At 44.5% G+C, this 19,938-nt stretch overlaps 1 protein-coding gene across 1 annotated transcript in view; it reads right to left on the reverse strand.

Moving 5' to 3' along the window:
- LOC307130054 (NXPE family member 3-like) overlaps window positions 1-19,938 on the reverse strand; it is a 71,680-nt gene that overhangs the window by 14,549 nt on the left and 37,193 nt on the right. The gene's annotated exons all lie outside the window — the stretch shown is intronic.

A 19,938-nucleotide genomic window follows, 5' to 3' on the forward strand; every position in this document is an offset into this window, starting at 1 on the left:
GTTGTATTTCCACACACAGCAAAAAGGAAAAATATCTACTTTTTTTTATGAAGGAACTGTTATGACGTCCACTCCAAACATTACAAAGTTCACGATAGCTTTCGTTCACAGAGTAATTTCACTTCACCTAATTACTCTTCAACAGTGGACTAGCCGACGTTGTCAAAGGTTTCATCTTTGCAATGCAATTGGATCCCGTAAGTCTATGCATCACATAATATTTTGCATAGGCTCGTATGAATCAAGATCAATTTAACTAAAATATTGATATGCAAATTACTACCAAGCAAACATGTGACGTAAAATAGTCTGTCATGTCTGTATAACGTCCGTCAGTTCAGGCCCACCTTTGCACGTCTGTGCAACGTGCAGAACTGGTTCAGTATCTGAACGTCTGACAAGGGACACCCTTTGGATATCTGTGGACGTGCAAAACTGGTTCAATATCTGAACGTCTGACAAGGGACACCCTTTGGATGTCTGTGGACGTGCAAAACTGGTTCAATATCTGGATGTCTGACTAGAACCCGCTATGGATGTCTGTGGACGTGCAAAACTGGTTCAATATCTGCGGGTCTGACTAGGACCACCTATGGACGTCTGTCGACGTGCAAAACTAGTTCAATATCTGGACGTCTGACTAGGACCCCCTATGGACGTCTGTGGACGTACAAAACTGGTTCAATATCTGGACATCTGACTAGGACCCCCTATGGACGTCTGTGGACGTGCAAAACTGGTTCAATATCTGGAGGTCTGACTAGGACCCCCTATGGATGTCTGTGGACGTGTGAAACTAGTTCAATATCTGGACGTCTGACTAGGACCCCCTATGGACGTCTGTGGACGTACAAAACTGGTTCAATATCTGGACGTCTGACTAGGACCCCCTATGGACGTCTGTGGACGTGCAAAACTGGTTCAATATCTGGAGGTCTGACTAGGACCCCCTATGGACGTCTGTGGACGTGCAAAACTGGTTCAATATCTGGAGGTCTGACTAGGACCCCCTATGGACGTCTGTGGACGTGCAAAACTAGTTCAATATCTGGACGTCTGACTAGGACCCCCTATGGACGTCGGTTGACGTGCAAAACTGGCTCAATATCTGGACGTCTGACTAGCACCCCCTATGGACGTCTGTGGACGTGCAAAACTGGTTCAATATCTGGAGGTCTGACTAGGACCCCCTATGGATGTCTGTGGACGTGTGAAACTGGTTCAATATCTGGACGTCCGACTAGGACCCCCTATGGACCTCTGTGGACGTGAATAACTGGTTCAATATCTGGACGTCTGACTAGGACCCCCTATGGACGTCTGTTGACGTGCAAAACTAGTTCAATATCTGGACGTCTGACTAGGACCCCCTATGGACGTCTGTTGACGTGCAAAACTAGTTCAATATCTGGACGTCTGACTAGGACGTCTGTGGACGTGCAAAACTGGCTCAATATCTGGACGTCTGACTAGGACTCCCTATGGACGTCTGTGGACGTGTGAAACTTGTTCAATATCTGGACGTCTGACTAGGACCCCCTGTGGACGTCTGTTGACGTGCAAAACTAGTTCAGTATCGGGAGGTCTGACAAGGGACCCCCTATGGACGTCTGTGGACGTGCAAAACTAGTTCAATATCTGGACGTCTGACTAGGACCCCCTATGGACGTCTGTGGACGTGAATAACTGGTTCAATATCTGGACATCTGACTAGGACCCCCTATGGACGTCTGTTGACGTGCAAAACTAGTTCAATATCTGGAAGTCTGACTAGGACCCCCTATGGACGTCTGTTGACGTGCAAAACTAGTTCAATATCTGGACGTCTGACTAGGACGTCTGTGGACGTGCAAAACTGGCTCAATATCTGGACGTCTGACTAGAACTCCCTATGGACGTCTGTGGACGTGTGAAACTTGTTCAATATCTGGACGTCTGACTAGGACCCCCTGTGGACGTCTGTTGACGTGCAAAACTAGTTCAATATCTGGACGTCTGACTAGGACCCCCTATGGACGTCTGTTGACGTGCAAAACTAGTTCAATATCTGGACGTCTGACTAGGACCCCCTATGGACGTCTGTGGACGTGCAAAACTGGTTCAAAATCTGGAGGTCTGACTAGGACCCCCCTATGGACGTCTGTTGACGTGCAAAACTAGTTCAATATCTGGACGTCTGACTAGGACCCCCTATGGACGTCTGTGGACGTGCAAAACTGGTTCAATATCTGGACGTCTGAATAGGACCCCCTATGGACGTCTGTCGACGTGCAAAACTGGTTCAGTATCTGGACATCTGACTAGGACCCCCTATGGACGTCTGTGGATGTGTGAAACTGGCTCAATATCTGGACGTCTGACTAGGACCCCCTATGGACGTCTGTGGATGTGTGAAACTAGTTCAATATCTGGAGGTCTGACTAGGACTCCCTATGGACGTCTGTGGACGTGCAAAACTAGTTCAATATCTGGACGTCTGACTAGGACCCCCTATGGACGTCTGTGGACGTGCAAAACTAGTTCAATATCTGGACGTATGACTAGGACCCCCATGGACGTCTGTGGACTTGCAAAACTAGTTCAATATCTGGAGGTCTGACTAGGACCCCCTATGGACGTCTGTGGACGTGCAAAACTAGTTCAATATCTGGACGTCTGACTAGGACCCCCTGTGGACGTCTGTGGACGTGCAAAACTGGTTCAATATCTGGAAGTCTGACAAGTACCCCCAATGGACGTCTGTGGATGTGTGAAACTAGTTCAATATCTGGACGTCTGACTAGGACCCCCTATGGACGTCTGTGGACGTGCAAAACTGGCTCAATATCTGGACGTCTGACTAGGACCCCCTATGGACGTCTGTGGATGTGCAAAACTGGTTCAATATCTGGACGTCTGACTAGGACCCCCTATGGATGTCTGTGGATGTGTGAAACTAGTTCAATATCAGGACGTCTGACTAGGACCCCCTATGGACGTCTGTGGACGTGTGAAACTAGTTCAATATCTGGACGTCTGACTAGGACCCCCTATGGACGTCTGTGGATGTGCAAAACTAGTTCAATATCTGGAGGTCTGACTAGGACTCTCTATGGACGTCTGTGGACGTGCAAAACTAGTTCAATATCTGGACGTCTGACTAGGACCCCCTATGGACGTCTGTGGACGTGCAAAACTAGTTCAATATCTGGACGTCTGACTAGGACCCCCTATGGACGTCTGTCGACGTGCAAAACTGGTTCAGTATCTGGACGTCTGACTAGGACCCCCTATGGACGTCTGTGGATGTGCAAAACTGGTTCAATATCTGGAAGTCTGACTAGGACTCCCTATGGACGTCTGTCGACGTGCAAAACTGGTTCAGTATCTGGACGTCTGACTAGGACCCCCTATGGACGTCTGTGGATATGCAAAACTGGTTCAATATCTGGAAGTCTGACTAGGACACCCTATGGACGTCTGTGGACGTGTGAAACTGGTTCAATATCTGGACGTCTGACTAGGACCCCCTATGGACGTCTGTGGACATGCAAAACTGGCTCAATATCTGGACGTCTGACTAGGACCCTCTATGGACGTCTGTGGATGTGTGAAACTAGTTCAATATCTGGACGTCTGACTAGGACCCCCTATGGATGTCTGTGGACATGTGAAACTAGTTAAATATCTGGACGTCTGAATAGGACCCCCTATTGACGTCTGTTGACGTGCAAAACTAGTTCAATATCTGGACGTCTGACTAGGACCCCCTATGGACGTCTGTGGACGTGCAAAACTGGTTCAAAATCTGGAGGTCTGACTAGGACCCCCCTATGGACGTCTGTTGACGTGCAAAACTAGTTCAATATCTGGACGTCTGACTAGGACCCCCTATGGACGTCTGTGGACGTGCAAAACTGGTTCAATATCTGGACGTCTGAATAGGACCCCCTATGGACGTCTGTCGACGTGCAAAACTGGTTCAGTATCTGGACATCTGACTAGGACCCCCTATGGACGTCTGTGGATGTGTGAAACTGGCTCAATATCTGGACGTCTGACTAGGACCCCCTATGGACGTCTGTGGATGTGTGAAACTAGTTCAATATCTGGAGGTCTGACTAGGACTCCCTATGGACGTCTGTGGACGTGCAAAACTAGTTCAATATCTGGACGTCTGACTAGGACCCCCTATGGACGTCTGTGGACGTGCAAAACTAGTTCAATATCTGGACGTATGACTAGGACCCCCATGGACGTCTGTGGACTTGCAAAACTAGTTCAATATCTGGAGGTCTGACTAGGACCCCCTATGGACGTCTGTGGACGTGCAAAACTAGTTCAATATCTGGACGTCTGACTAGGACCCCCTGTGGACGTCTGTGGACGTGCAAAACTGGTTCAATATCTGGAAGTCTGACAAGTACCCCCAATGGACGTCTGTGGATGTGTGAAACTAGTTCAATATCTGGACGTCTGACTAGGACCCCCTATGGACGTCTGTGGACGTGCAAAACTGGCTCAATATCTGGACGTCTGACTAGGACCCCCTATGGACGTCTGTGGATGTGCAAAACTGGTTCAATATCTGGACGTCTGACTAGGACCCCCTATGGATGTCTGTGGATGTGTGAAACTAGTTCAATATCAGGACGTCTGACTAGGACCCCCTATGGACGTCTGTGGACGTGTGAAACTAGTTCAATATCTGGACGTCTGACTAGGACCCCCTATGGACGTCTGTGGATGTGCAAAACTAGTTCAATATCTGGAGGTCTGACTAGGACTCTCTATGGACGTCTGTGGACGTGCAAAACTAGTTCAATATCTGGACGTCTGACTAGGACCCCCTATGGACGTCTGTGGACGTGCAAAACTAGTTCAATATCTGGACGTCTGACTAGGACCCCCTATGGACGTCTGTCGACGTGCAAAACTGGTTCAGTATCTGGACGTCTGACTAGGACCCCCTATGGACGTCTGTGGATGTGCAAAACTGGTTCAATATCTGGAAGTCTGACTAGGACTCCCTATGGACGTCTGTCGACGTGCAAAACTGGTTCAGTATCTGGACGTCTGACTAGGACCCCCTATGGACGTCTGTGGATATGCAAAACTGGTTCAATATCTGGAAGTCTGACTAGGACACCCTATGGACGTCTGTGGACGTGTGAAACTGGTTCAATATCTGGACGTCTGACTAGGACCCCCTATGGACGTCTGTGGACATGCAAAACTGGCTCAATATCTGGACGTCTGACTAGGACCCTCTATGGACGTCTGTGGATGTGTGAAACTAGTTCAATATCTGGACGTCTGACTAGGACCCCCTATGGATGTCTGTGGACATGTGAAACTAGTTAAATATCTGGACGTCTGAATAGGACCCCCTATTGACGTCTGTGGATATGTGAAACTAGTTCAATATCTGGACGTCTGACTAGGACCCCCTATGGACGTCTGTGGATGTGTGAAACTAGTTCAATATCTGGACGTCTGACTAGGACCCCCTATGGACGTCTGTGGATATGCAAAACTGGTTCAATATCTGGAAGTCTGACTAGGACACCCTATGGACGTCTGTGGACGTGTGAAACTGGTTCAATATCTGGACGTCTGACTAGGACCCCCTATGGACGTCTGTGGACACGCAAAACTAGTTCAATATCTGGACGTCTGACTAGGACCCCCTATGGACGTCTGTGGACGTGCAAAACTAGTTCAATATCTGGACGTATGACTAGGACCCCCTATGGACCTCTGTGGACGTGAATAACTGGTTCAATATCTGGACGTCTGACTAGGACCCCCTATGGACGTCTGTTGACGTGCAAAACTAGTTCAATATCTGGACGTCTGACTAGGACCCCCTATGGACGTCTGTTGACGTGCAAAACTAGTTCAATATCTGGACGTCTGACTAGGACGTCTGTGGACGTGCAAAACTGGCTCAATATCTGGACGTCTGACTAGGACTCCCTATGGACGTCTGTGGACGTGTGAAACTTGTTCAATATCTGGACGTCTGACTAGGACCCCCTGTGGACGTCTGTTGACGTGCAAAACTAGTTCAATATCGGGAGGTCTGACAAGGGACCCCCTATGGACGTCTGTGGACGTGCAAAACTAGTTCAATATCTGGACGTCTGACTAGGACCCCCTATGGACGTCTGTGGACGTGAATAACTGGTTCAATATCTGGACATCTGACTAGGACCCCCTATGGACGTCTGTTGACGTGCAAAACTAGTTCAATATCTGGAAGTCTGACTAGGACCCCCTATGGACGTCTGTTGACGTGCAAAACTAGTTCAATATCTGGACGTCTGACTAGGACGTCTGTGGACGTGCAAAACTGGCTCAATATCTGGACGTCTGACTAGAACTCCCTATGGACGTCTGTGGACGTGTGAAACTTGTTCAATATCTGGACGTCTGACTAGGACCCCCTGTGGACGTCTGTTGACGTGCAAAACTAGTTCAATATCTGGACGTCTGACTAGGACCCCCTATGGACGTCTGTTGACGTGCAAAACTAGTTCAATATCTGGACGTCTGACTAGGACCCCCTATGGACGTCTGTGGACGTGCAAAACTGGTTCAAAATCTGGAGGTCTGACTAGGACCCCCCTATGGACGTCTGTTGACGTGCAAAACTAGTTCAATATCTGGACGTCTGACTAGGACCCCCTATGGACGTCTGTGGACGTGCAAAACTGGTTCAATATCTGGACGTCTGAATAGGACCCCCTATGGACGTCTGTCGACGTGCAAAACTGGTTCAGTATCTGGACATCTGACTAGGACCCCCTATGGACGTCTGTGGATGTGTGAAACTGGCTCAATATCTGGACGTCTGACTAGGACCCCCTATGGACGTCTGTGGATGTGTGAAACTAGTTCAATATCTGGAGGTCTGACTAGGACTCCCTATGGACGTCTGTGGACGTGCAAAACTAGTTCAATATCTGGACGTCTGACTAGGACCCCCTATGGACGTCTGTGGACGTGCAAAACTAGTTCAATATCTGGACGTATGACTAGGACCCCCATGGACGTCTGTGGACTTGCAAAACTAGTTCAATATCTGGAGGTCTGACTAGGACCCCCTATGGACGTCTGTGGACGTGCAAAACTAGTTCAATATCTGGACGTCTGACTAGGACCCCCTGTGGACGTCTGTGGACGTGCAAAACTGGTTCAATATCTGGAAGTCTGACAAGTACCCCCAATGGACGTCTGTGGATGTGTGAAACTAGTTCAATATCTGGACGTCTGACTAGGACCCCCTATGGACGTCTGTGGACGTGCAAAACTGGCTCAATATCTGGACGTCTGACTAGGACCCCCTATGGACGTCTGTGGATGTGCAAAACTGGTTCAATATCTGGACGTCTGACTAGGACCCCCTATGGATGTCTGTGGATGTGTGAAACTAGTTCAATATCAGGACGTCTGACTAGGACCCCCTATGGACGTCTGTGGACGTGTGAAACTAGTTCAATATCTGGACGTCTGACTAGGACCCCCTATGGACGTCTGTGGATGTGCAAAACTAGTTCAATATCTGGAGGTCTGACTAGGACTCTCTATGGACGTCTGTGGACGTGCAAAACTAGTTCAATATCTGGACGTCTGACTAGGACCCCCTATGGACGTCTGTGGACGTGCAAAACTAGTTCAATATCTGGACGTCTGACTAGGACCCCCTATGGACGTCTGTCGACGTGCAAAACTGGTTCAGTATCTGGACGTCTGACTAGGACCCCCTATGGACGTCTGTGGATGTGCAAAACTGGTTCAATATCTGGAAGTCTGACTAGGACTCCCTATGGACGTCTGTCGACGTGCAAAACTGGTTCAGTATCTGGACGTCTGACTAGGACCCCCTATGGACGTCTGTGGATATGCAAAACTGGTTCAATATCTGGAAGTCTGACTAGGACACCCTATGGACGTCTGTGGACGTGTGAAACTGGTTCAATATCTGGACGTCTGACTAGGACCCCCTATGGACGTCTGTGGACATGCAAAACTGGCTCAATATCTGGACGTCTGACTAGGACCCTCTATGGACGTCTGTGGATGTGTGAAACTAGTTCAATATCTGGACGTCTGACTAGGACCCCCTATGGATGTCTGTGGACATGTGAAACTAGTTAAATATCTGGACGTCTGAATAGGACCCCCTATTGACGTCTGTGGATATGTGAAACTAGTTCAATATCTGGACGTCTGACTAGGACCCCCTATGGACGTCTGTGGATGTGTGAAACTAGTTCAATATCTGGACGTCTGACTAGGACCCCCTATGGACGTCTGTGGATATGCAAAACTGGTTCAATATCTGGAAGTCTGACTAGGACACCCTATGGACGTCTGTGGACGTGTGAAACTGGTTCAATATCTGGACGTCTGACTAGGACCCCCTATGGACGTCTGTGGACACGCAAAACTGGCTCAATATCTGGACGTCTGACTAGGACCCTCTATGGACGTCTGTGGATGTGTGAAACTAGTTCAATATCTGGACGTCTGACTACGACCCCCTATGGATGTCTGTGGACATGTGAAACTAGTTAAATATCTGGACGTCTGACTAGGACCCCCTATTGACGTCTGTGGATGTGTGAAACTAGTTCAATATCTGGACGTCTGACTAGGACCCCCTATGGACGTCTGTGGATGTGTGAAACTAGTTCAATATCTGGACGTCTGACTAGGACCCCCTATGGACGTCTGTGGATGTGCAAAACTGGTTCAATATCTGGACGTCTGACTAGGACCCCCTATGGACGTCTGTGGACGTGCAAAACTAGTTCAATATCTGGACGTCTGACTAGGACCCTCTATGGACGTCTGTTGATGTGCAAAACTAGTTCAATATCTGGATGTCTGACTAGGACCCCCTATGTACGTCTGTTGACGTGCAAAACTGGCTCAATATCAGGACGTCTGACTAGGACCCCCTATGGACGTCTGTGGATGTGTGAAACTAGTTCAATATCTGGACGTCTGACTAGGACCCCTATGGACGTCTGTCGACGTGCAAAACTGGTTCAGTATCTGGACGTCTGACTAGGACCTCCTATGGACGTCTGTGGATGTGCAAAACTGGTTCAATATCTGGAAGTCTGACTAGGACTCCCTATGGACGTCTGTGGACGTGTGAAACTGGTTCAATATCTGGACGTCTGACTAGGACCCCCTATGGACGTCTGTGGACATGCAAAACTGGCTCAATATCTGGATGTCTGACTAGGACCCCCTATGTACGTCTGTTGACGTGCAAAACTGGCTCAATATCTGGACGTCTGACTAGGACCCCCTATGGACGTCTGTGGATGTGTGAAACTAGTTCAATTTCTGGACGTCTGACTAGGACCCCCTATGGACGTCTGTGGATGTGTGAAACTAGTTCAATATCTGGATGTCTGACTAGGACCCCCTATGGACGTCTGTGGATGTGTGAAACTAGTTCAATATCTGGACGTCTGACTAGGACCCCCTATGGACGTCTGTGGATGTGTGAAACTAGTTCAATATCTGGACGTCTGACTAGGACCCCCTATGGACGTCTGTGGACGTGCAAAACTGGCTCAAAATCTGGACGTCTGACTAGGACCCCCTATGGACGTCTGTGGATATGTGAAACTAATTAAATATCTGGACGTCTGACTAGGACCCCCTATGGACGTCTGTGGACGTGCAAAACTGGCTCAATATCTGGACGTCTGACTAGGACCCCCTATGGACGTCTGTGGATGTGTGAAACTAGTTCAATATCTGGACGTCTGACTAGGACCCCCTATGGACGTCTGTGGACGTGTGAAACTAATTAAATATCTGGACGTCTGACTAGGACCCCCTATGGACGTCTGTGGACGTGCAAAACTGGCTCAATATCTGGACGTCTGACTAGGACCCCCTATGGACATCTGTGGATGTGTGAAACTAGTTCAATATCTGGACGTCTGACTAGGACCCCCTATGGACGTCTGTGGATGTGTGAAACCAGTTAAATATTTGGACGTCTGACTAGGACCCCCTATGGACGTCTGTGGATGTGTGAAACTAGTTCAATATCTGGACGTCTGACTAGGACCCCCTATGGACGTCTGTGGATGTGTGAAACTAGTTCAATATCTGGACGTCTGACTAGGACCCCCTATGGACGTCTGTGGATGTGCAAAACTAGTTCAATATCTGGACGTCTGACTAGGATCCCCTATGAACGTCTGTGGATGTGTGAAACTAGTTCAATATCTGGACTTCTGACTAGGACCCCCTATGGACGTCTGTGGACGTGTGAAACAGGTTCATTTTCTTAACGTCCAATAAGGGACCCGTTTGGACGTCTGTGGATGTGCCAAATTTGTATAATTTCTGAACGTCTGACTAGGACCCTTTTGGGACGTCTGTGGACGTATGAATCTGGTTCAATATCGAACATCTGAATAGGGACCCTTACTCTGGTTGTTTGTGGATGTGCAAGAAAGCCAGGACTCCTTTTGGACAGAAGACTATTTCAGTATCTGAACCAATCTGAAACGTGTCATTGTGAAATGTAAAAAGTATTTTGACAAATCACACAAAATACTGTTAAATAAATACATTTAAAAAAATAATCACATTATTATGAAAATAGGAAATTATATTTGATATTAAGTTGATATTATGCAATCATGGCAAAATTATTCAATTATTTACAATTTCTTTAATATATGGATTGAGAAATGCAAACTTTCTGGGAAATTTCTGTAAAAAAAATATTGGTGAAATATTGCCCAATTTTAATAGCAAAAGTGCATGTACACGTAATTTCCAGCATTAAAAGCAATTCAGTAGAATTGGAACCCACTATCAAGAGATCTTGCACACAGGGTTGAGCCCACAATGAGCCTACAATTTCACTGATTTATATTGAATTTTTCTTTTTTTGAAGTTTGAAGGATCATATGTGTATTTTATTTATATATATATATATATATATATATATATATATATATATATATTGTTGTAAAGACTCCTAATTCAATGCCTATTTAGCACATATCATCATTTAGCACACTGCAGTTATTAATATTAGTTTGAGCATGTTCTGATGTCGTTGGATGACACGGAATACTGTACTGATATAGCAAATACATGTTTATATGTGTGAGATTATATGTGCTAAATAAATCAGCATTGTTTTTCAGTGAAATGTCCCTTCAAATAAGTAAATTAATGAATTGTTACATTTTAGCACACACACAAATAGCAAAGGCATGTGGCCCAGTTTTGGTATAAATCTGGCACAGCTGGTGCAGATGTGGGCCAAACCTCTATTTTGACTAATTTTGGTATGTGGAATTCATTTCTGCCATTGATATGACCATATTGGGTGATTTTTGACCTTGAAAGGGCATGGTCAATGTCGTTTTCTATTTCTACAGCGAGCTGCAGGATTTTTTGCCTTCTCCCTCTGACACCAACAGTATATGGAAGTCAATGGGGCAAAAACAGCCACGAGGAGTAAATGAGGGAGAAAAAAATTAAATCTGATGCTGCACAAAAACTAACAATGCATCAAAGCCAAAGTTGTTTCTGATCTTTGACATGTCCAAGACTGTGATAAAAGGTACAAAAAATACAGTCAACAATTACATTTAATATTGAAAATAAGTCATTTTGTGTGGATGCCGCCGTGGAACATCACTCGTTCGAATCAGCTATCGCGTCTGTTTTAAGACTTTTTCTTGTCTTCTCTTGTTGTGATCTGGCGCTATATAGAAAATAAAATTAACTTGACTTTCAAGGGGGGTGGGGGGTGCATTGAATTCAAGTCTGCAGACTTCTTCAACAAACATTTGTGAAAGAATGGGTTGCTCTCAGGAGCTCAGTGAATTCAAGCGTGGTACCATGATAGGTTGCCACCTGTGCAATAAATCTATTCCTGAAATTTCCTTACTACTAAATATTCTATGGTCAACTGTTAGTGGTTTAATGACAAAGTGGAAGCAATTGGGAACAACAGTAACTAAAAGTTCATGTGCATGCAAAGGCAGGAATCCCAAAACTTTTGGCAGTGTGTAAGCTGGTATCCTCCCTTGTACTTTCCCTTGTCAGTAGCGCTTGGAATGCACCCAGTGATGACTTGCGTGATTCAGCTGCATCCCGTGGTTCATTCTGTGGTCTGCAGGGCCCCATGGCATGACCAGCCCCTATTATCTCCGCCATAACCGGTTGCCATAACCAGTTTTTGCAATTTTCAAACCCAGGGCAAGAACAAAAGAGAATGCAGACTAGGGAGAGATTACGTGCAGATTTCCAAACTCAGCCAGGGGCATCGTCACATGTCGCTGCCAACACAGCCACTCCCCACTCAAATCAGTTGACTAACAAATACACACACCTCCACGATTTCAACACTTCAATGTGAATATCCGGGACAAATTAAGTTATTTATATATATATATATATATACAGGGCTCTCGTGTCACGCATTGAGCATGACAGTCACTCATTTTGGTCTTTGGTCACGTACTTCCGCCACACATTGTATTTCTCACGCAGAAAAATTATTTATCATATATTTAATATGCCGCAGCGCCCTGGCCGTGCTGCCCTCTCTCTAGAACCAGGCAGGAATCAAGTGCGTCTCCCCTGGAGTTCTTAGTAGAGCTTGCCACTTATCACAAATACTCCTCACTGCAGACTGTAGCGTATGTGTTACCGCGCATGCGCAAAGAACGACGTATCGTCAGTCTTTAATACGCATGTGCCAATGATGTCATGTTTGTGTAACCGCACATGCGCACAAGTTTGTTTCAATCACTTCCAGATGATGTTAGCGTTTGTTCGAAGGCGATGGATTCCATGGCAGTAATAAGCATTATTTATGTTGTTTTTAACAATTGTGCATTTGTGTTTTTTATTATTATTGTAGGCCTAAGGGATGCCATAGAGAGCTTAAATTAATGAAGTAATGTCATTGATTGTTGCATGCATTGCAAAAAAAAGCATTGCTAACATCTTGCTTAGACAACTTCTGTCCCGTTTCATCCAGGCCAGCCCGCACCACCCCCTCTGCCCCCTGGCTGTCTGATGTTCTCTGAGAACATCGCTCTGGACTCCGGGCGGCAGAGAGGAAGTGGCGCAAAACTAAAAACGCTACTGACCTAACCCTGTATCAGTCTCTTCTCGCTTCTTTCTCTACTAATGTCTCCACTGCTAAAACTACATACTACCACAACAAAATCAACAACTGCTCTGACTCTCGTGCACTTTTCAAAACATTCTCTTCGCTCCTTTGTCCTCCCCCCCCCTCCTTCATCAACTCTTACTGCTGATGAATTTGCATAATTTTTCACAAACAAAAAAAAAAATCTCCTCCTCGTCAATCAGCAGCCAATTTTCCACACCACAAACCGACATGCATATTTCAACAACCATCACACACACGCTCCTCTCCCTCTCTCTGCTCTCTGCTCTCTGAAGCAGATTCAATTCAATTCAAATTTATTTGTATAGCGCTTTTCACAATACACATTGTTTCAAAGCAGCTTTACAGAAAGTGCATTTCATAAATGTACATTGAAAAATGTTAGAAAGAGAGATGTTAGAAAGACAGATGTCTCCAAACTCATCCTTTCCAATCATCCCACTACCTGTCCGCTTGATCCTATCCCCACCCACCTCCTTCAGGCCATTTCTTCTTCTGTTACTCGTGCACTTACTCACATTGTCAACACCTCTCTTCACACCGGGACCTTCCCCAAAGCATTTAAGCAGGCTCGAGTAACCCCACTGCTTAAGAAACCCTCTCTGAACCCAGCACTTTTAGAAAACTACAGACCGGTATCCCTTCTTCCTTTCATTGCAAAGACACTTGAGCGGGTTGTGTTTAACCAGCTGTCTACATTTCTTGAACAGAACAACCTCCTGGACATCAACCAATCCGGCTTCAAAAGCGGCCACTCCACTGAAACTGCCCTGCTCTCGGTTACGGAGGCACTCAGACAGGCAAGAGCGGCTTCCAAATCCACAGTACTTATCTTATTGGATTTGTCTGCTGCTTTTGACACAGTTAACCACCAGATCCTCCTGTCAACTCTCATGAAGATGGGCATCTCAGGAACTGCTCTCCAGTGGTTCAAGTCTTACCTCTCAGGTAGGTCCTTCAGGGTGTCGTGGAGAGGTGAAGTGTCTAAGTCACATCATCTAGCTACTGGAGTTCCCCAGGGCTCAGTGCTTGGACCACTTCTCTTCTCCATCTACATGTCATCATTGGGATCTGTCATTCAGAAACATGGCTTTTCCTATCACTGCTATGCCGTCGACTCTCAACTCTACTTCTCATTTCAACCAGATGATCCCACGGTTGGTGTTCGTATCGCTGCCTGCCTAACAGACATTTCTGCCTGGATGAAGGAACATCACCTTCAACTCAACCTTGCAAAGACAGAACTGCTTGTGGTCTCAGCCAACCCAACACTTCACCACAATCTCTCCATTCAGCTAGGATCATCAACCATAACTCCGTCCAGGACAGTCAGGAACCTTGGGCTTGTGATTGATGATCAGCTAAAATTCACTGACCACATCACTGCAACAACCCGGTCCTGTAGATTTGCATTATACAACATTAGGAAGATTAGACCCTTCCTATCAGAGCATGCCACACAACTACTGGTCCAAGCTCTTGTTCTCTCCAGACTGGACTACTGTAATGCTCTTCTAGCAGGCCTTCCGGCATGCACTATCAAACCCTTGCAACTGATCCAGAATGCAGCGGCGAGGTTGGTCTTTAATGAGCCGAAGAGAGCGCACGTCATGCCTCTCTTCATCAGTCTGCACTGGCTACCAATAGCTGCTCACATCAAATTCAAGGCACTGGTGCTCGCCTTCAAAGCAACCACTGGCTCTGCACCAATATACCTAAACTCGCTCGTTCAGACTTACACACCGTCCAGGAACTTGCGTTCTGCCAGTGAACGACGCCTTGTGGTGCCATACCAGAGAGGCATGAAATCGCTGTCACTGACCTTTTCCTGGACCGTTCCCACCTGGTGGAATGACCTGCCTATCTCAATTCGTGCGGCCGAGTCTGTAGCCATTTTCAAAAAACTTCTAAAGACACTCTGTCTGTCTGTCTGTCTGTCTGTATGTCTGTAATGTCTGTCTGTCTGTCTGTCTGTCTGTCTGTCTGTAATGTCTGTCTGTATGTCTGTAATGTCTGTCTGTAATGTATGCCTGTCTGTCTGTAATGTCTGTCTGTTATGTCTGTCTGTAATGTATGTCTGTAATGTCTGTCTGTAATGTCTGTCTGTAATGTATGCCTGTCTGTCTGTAATGCCTGTCTGTAATGTATGCCTCTCTGTCTGTAATGTATGCCTGTCTGTCTGTAATGTATGCCTGTCTGTCTGTCTGTCTGTATGTCTGTCTGTAATGCCTGTCTGTAATGTATGCCTGTCTGTCTGTCTGTCTGTAATGTATGCCTGTCTGTCTGTCTGTCTGTAATGTATGCCTGTCTGTCTGTCTGTCTGTAATGTATGTCTGTCTGTAATGCCTGTCTGTAATGTCTGTATGTAATGTATGCCTGTCTGTCTGTCTGTCTGTAATGTATGCCTGTCTGTCTGTAATGTCTGTCTGTCTGTAATGCCTGTCTGTAATGTATGCCTGTCTGTCTGTCTGTCTGTCTGTCTGTAATGTATGCCTGTCTGTCTGTCTGTCTGTCTGTAATGTATGTCTGTCTGTAATGCCTGTCTGTAATGTCTGTCTGTAATGTATGCCTGTCTGTCTGTAATGTCTGTCTGTAATGTATGCCTGTCTGTCTGTAATGTATGTCTGTCTGTAATGCCTGTCTGTAATGTATGTCTGTCTGTAATGTATGCCTGTCTGTCTGTAATGTATGTCTGTCTGTAATGCCTGTCTGTAATGTCTGTCTGTAATGTATGCCTGTCTCTCTGTAATGTATGTCTGTCTGTAATGTCTGTCTGTAATGTATGCCTGTCTGTCTGTAATGTATGTCTGTCTGTAATGTATGCCTGTAATGCCTGTCTGTAATGTATGCCTGTCTGTCTGTAATGTATGTCTGTCTGTATTGCCTGTCTGTCTGTCTGTGTCTATCTGTTTATCATCTGTTTGTTTTTTTTGTTTTGTTTTTTTCTGATAGACTATAAACTTTCAGCTTGAAAACTACTTTGAACTTCAAACTCAAAACTTTCAAACTTCATAGCTTTTAAAACTTTTTTAACAATGACTACGTTTACATGGACAGCAGTAATCTAATTATTGACCTTAATCTGAATAAGACAATATTCTGATTAAGGCGTTTACATGAGATGCTTTTAGAGTAATCCGTTCATATTCCCGTTTTACATGTTATAGAACATGGAGAGATTAAGAGCACACGTCATTACGTCACCATGCCACGCCGTCCTACGTTCCCTCAAGAATTTCACGCATACAGTTCGTCTTTGTTATGGTACCACATACAGTTTTGGGAGTTTCAAGTGCAGTTAATTTTCCATGCTATACGTGCAAATAGACAACGGCGGATACAAATGCGACAAACTCGGAGGTACTGGATGAGAAAGTTCGAAGTAAGGACTGGTGGGAGAGACCTGTTTTAATGGAATTTGATTGTTTAACTCATTGTTTAATCTTTTTTTACTGGTGTCTGTCCTTTCAGATGTTCCATTTTATGTATCTATTTGCCATGTGAAGTGTTTTGACACATTTGTATTTACTTTAAATTGTTTACTTTATTTTTCATTTGGACTTTCAAACCTTAATATCGTACGTAAAACACTACAGCCTAAATTGTAGTGTACGCTTATCTGCTAATATGACCAATAAACTGAGTATCAGCTGTACTTCTGTAATGCTGACATTCATTTTTTTCTTTTTTATCTAGCTTTTGGAGTGTCAATTGCCAAGTTCCTGGAAATGCGCATGATCCCAATGTACTGCGGCAATCACAGCTGTTCAAAAAGGCCCATCTACTCCCCAGGGTAAAAATGTTTTTGCCATGGTCTTTTCTGGTAATTTTTGCACACATTTGTGACACTAATAACTTTATGTTGTTGTATGACCTTTAGGGAGTGAGGGTGATTCAGGGGAAACCTGTGCGTTTCTTTTTCCTCGGAGATCCAGCTTATCCACTCATGGACTGGCTGATGAAGTGTTACCCACAGTCTCCAGTAGGGCTGCAACAACGAATCGATAAAATCGATAAAAATCGATTATTAAAAGAGCTGGCAACGATTTTCATTATTGATTTGTTGTGTCGCGCGACTATTATGCCCGTCAATAAGACGCGGAGATGTTTGAGTATAAAGAAAGCACGGTTGAGCGCAAAGCAGAGTGGAAGCTGGCGAGCTGTACCCGTCGTACCACACAGCGGAAAAGCAAACCGAGCCGAGCAAACCTGTCGAAAAGCGCCATCGAAAAAGTGTGTTAATTGCAGCAAAAGCGACGCGACATGGCATGGGAGCACCACGGTGGCGATTCAGCACCTAAAATCAAAACATCTTGGCGTCCTTGATGAGGAGGAAGGGAGTTCAACAGCAGGGGAACGTTAAAACTGCCTTCACATGCTCTCGGAATTATCGTAAATACGAGGTTCCTAGGTAAACATTGCACACGAACGCCCTCACATTTTGAAACTTGAATGCAATGCGCTCGTAATCACGACTTCAGAAGTCGGAATCATCATATTTCCGATAGCAAGTGAAGGCAGCATTAGTCACTACAAAATCCCACTTTTGTTCCGAAGTGAGGAGCGTGCCGTCCCTCCAGTCGCTCTTCTGCTGCTTGTCGTTATCCAGCTCGACAAGCATGACAAGTTAGCGTTAGCTTGTTAATAACAGTAGTAAAGCAGGGGTGGTATAGTTTGCAAGACTAAAGACGTGTTTTTATTCACTTGCCTTTTTTGGCCCATTCATTTTTCAATCTGTTGCTATGTTAATTTTGTTGACAAATAATTTGGCCACAGAATGAACCACGGGATGCAGCTGAATCACGCAAGTCATCACTGGGTGCATTCCAAGCGCCACTGACAAGGGAAAGTACAAGGGAGGATACCAGCTTACACACTGCCAAACGTTTTGGGATTCCTGCCTTTGCACGCACATGAACTTTAATGACTAAACTCATGGCTGAGTTGCTGTTGTTCCCAATTGCTTCCACTTTGTCATTAAACCACTAACAGTTGACCATAGAATATTTAGTAGTAAGGAAATTTCAGGAATAGATTTATTGCACAGGTGGCAACCTATCATGGTACCACGCTTGAATTCACTGAGCTCCTGAGAGCAACCCATTCTTTCACAAATGTTTGTTGAAGAAGTCTGCTGACTTTAATTCAATGCACCCCCCACCCCCCTTGAAAGTCAAGTTAATTTTATTTTCTATATAGCGCCAGATCACAACAAGAGAAGACAAGAAAAAGTCTTAAAACAGACGCGATAGCTGATTCGAACGAGTGATGTTCCACGACGGCATCCACACAAAATGACTTATTTTCAATATTAAATGTAATTGTTGACTGTATTTTTTGTACCTTTTATCACAGTCTTGGACATGTCAAAGATCAGAAACAACTTTGGCTTTGATGCATTGTTAGTTTTTGTGCAGCATCAGATTTAAATTTTTTCTCCCTCATTTACTCCTCGTGGCTGTTTTTGCCCCATTGACTTCCATATACTGTTGGTGTCAGAGGGAGAAGGCAAAACATCCTGCAGCTCGCTGTAGAAATAGAAAACGACCTTGACCATGCCCTTTCAAGGTCAAACATCACCCAATATGGTCATATCAATGGCAGAAATGAATTCCACATACCAAAATTAGTCAAAATAGAGGTTTGGCCCACATCTGCACCAGCTGTGCCAGATTTATACCAAAACTGGGCCACATGCCTTTGCTATATGTGTGTGCTAAAATGTAACAATTCATTAATTTACTTATTTGAAGGGACATTTCACTGAAAAACAATGCTGATTTATTTAGCACATATAATCTCACACATATAAACATGTATTTGCTATATCAGTACAGTATTCCGTGTCATCCAACGACATCAGGACATGCTCAAACTAATATTAATAACTGCAGTGTGCTAAATGATGATATATGTGCTAAATCAGCATTGAATTAGGAGTCTTTACAAAAAAAAATATATATATATATAAAATACACATTAGGCATGTGCTGGTATCAAATTTTCATGTTGCGATTAACTGCTGAAGCTTTTATCACAGTATACGGTATTATCACGATATTGAAATAAGTTGCAAAAAAAGTGTTGTCATACTATAAACAGGTTTAATAACTTTCTTGTAACAAAATAACCAAACATTTAAATACAATAAAGCAATAGACAAAAATGTATAAAGTAAACAAATATTTAAAACATATTAAAGTGCAAAATAATTATAAAGAATAATAGGTACGCTGAAATTTACATTTACCTAAGATTAATACAAGCTTTAGAAGTATTTTTCATTGTCAGTTTGTTAATGAGTGAACTAATGTTAAATAATGGAGCCTTGTAAAGTGTATGATTGAACAACAGTCAGAACATATTCAAACAATATCTAGGGCATGTAATTTAGTCCAGATTAAAATATAAAATGCTCAAGTTTGAAAATGAATAGTCTTAAGTCTTTAAGTATTAAGTATTAGGTTATGTGATGAGCAGGGAAACGGCTGCGTTTAAGGTGTTGTTCATTTTAAACGGTTGATGGGTAAAGTATTCTTAAAATTAAAAAAAAATTCAGAATAATTCGTAATAAATAATTATTCACGGTATTTTGAAGTGCCCACGATAACAATATTGAGCATGTTCATTATTGCGGTATATCAAATTACCGTTTACCGGCACATGTTTAATACACATATGATCCTTCAAACTTCAAAAAAAGAAAAATTGTATATAAATCAGTGAAATTGTAGGCTCATTGTGGGCTCAAC

Source organism: Gobio gobio (genome assembly GCF_949357685.1).
Source record: "Gobio gobio genome assembly, chromosome: 8".
In the NCBI taxonomy this organism is placed as follows: domain Eukaryota; kingdom Metazoa; phylum Chordata; class Actinopteri; order Cypriniformes; family Gobionidae; genus Gobio; species Gobio gobio.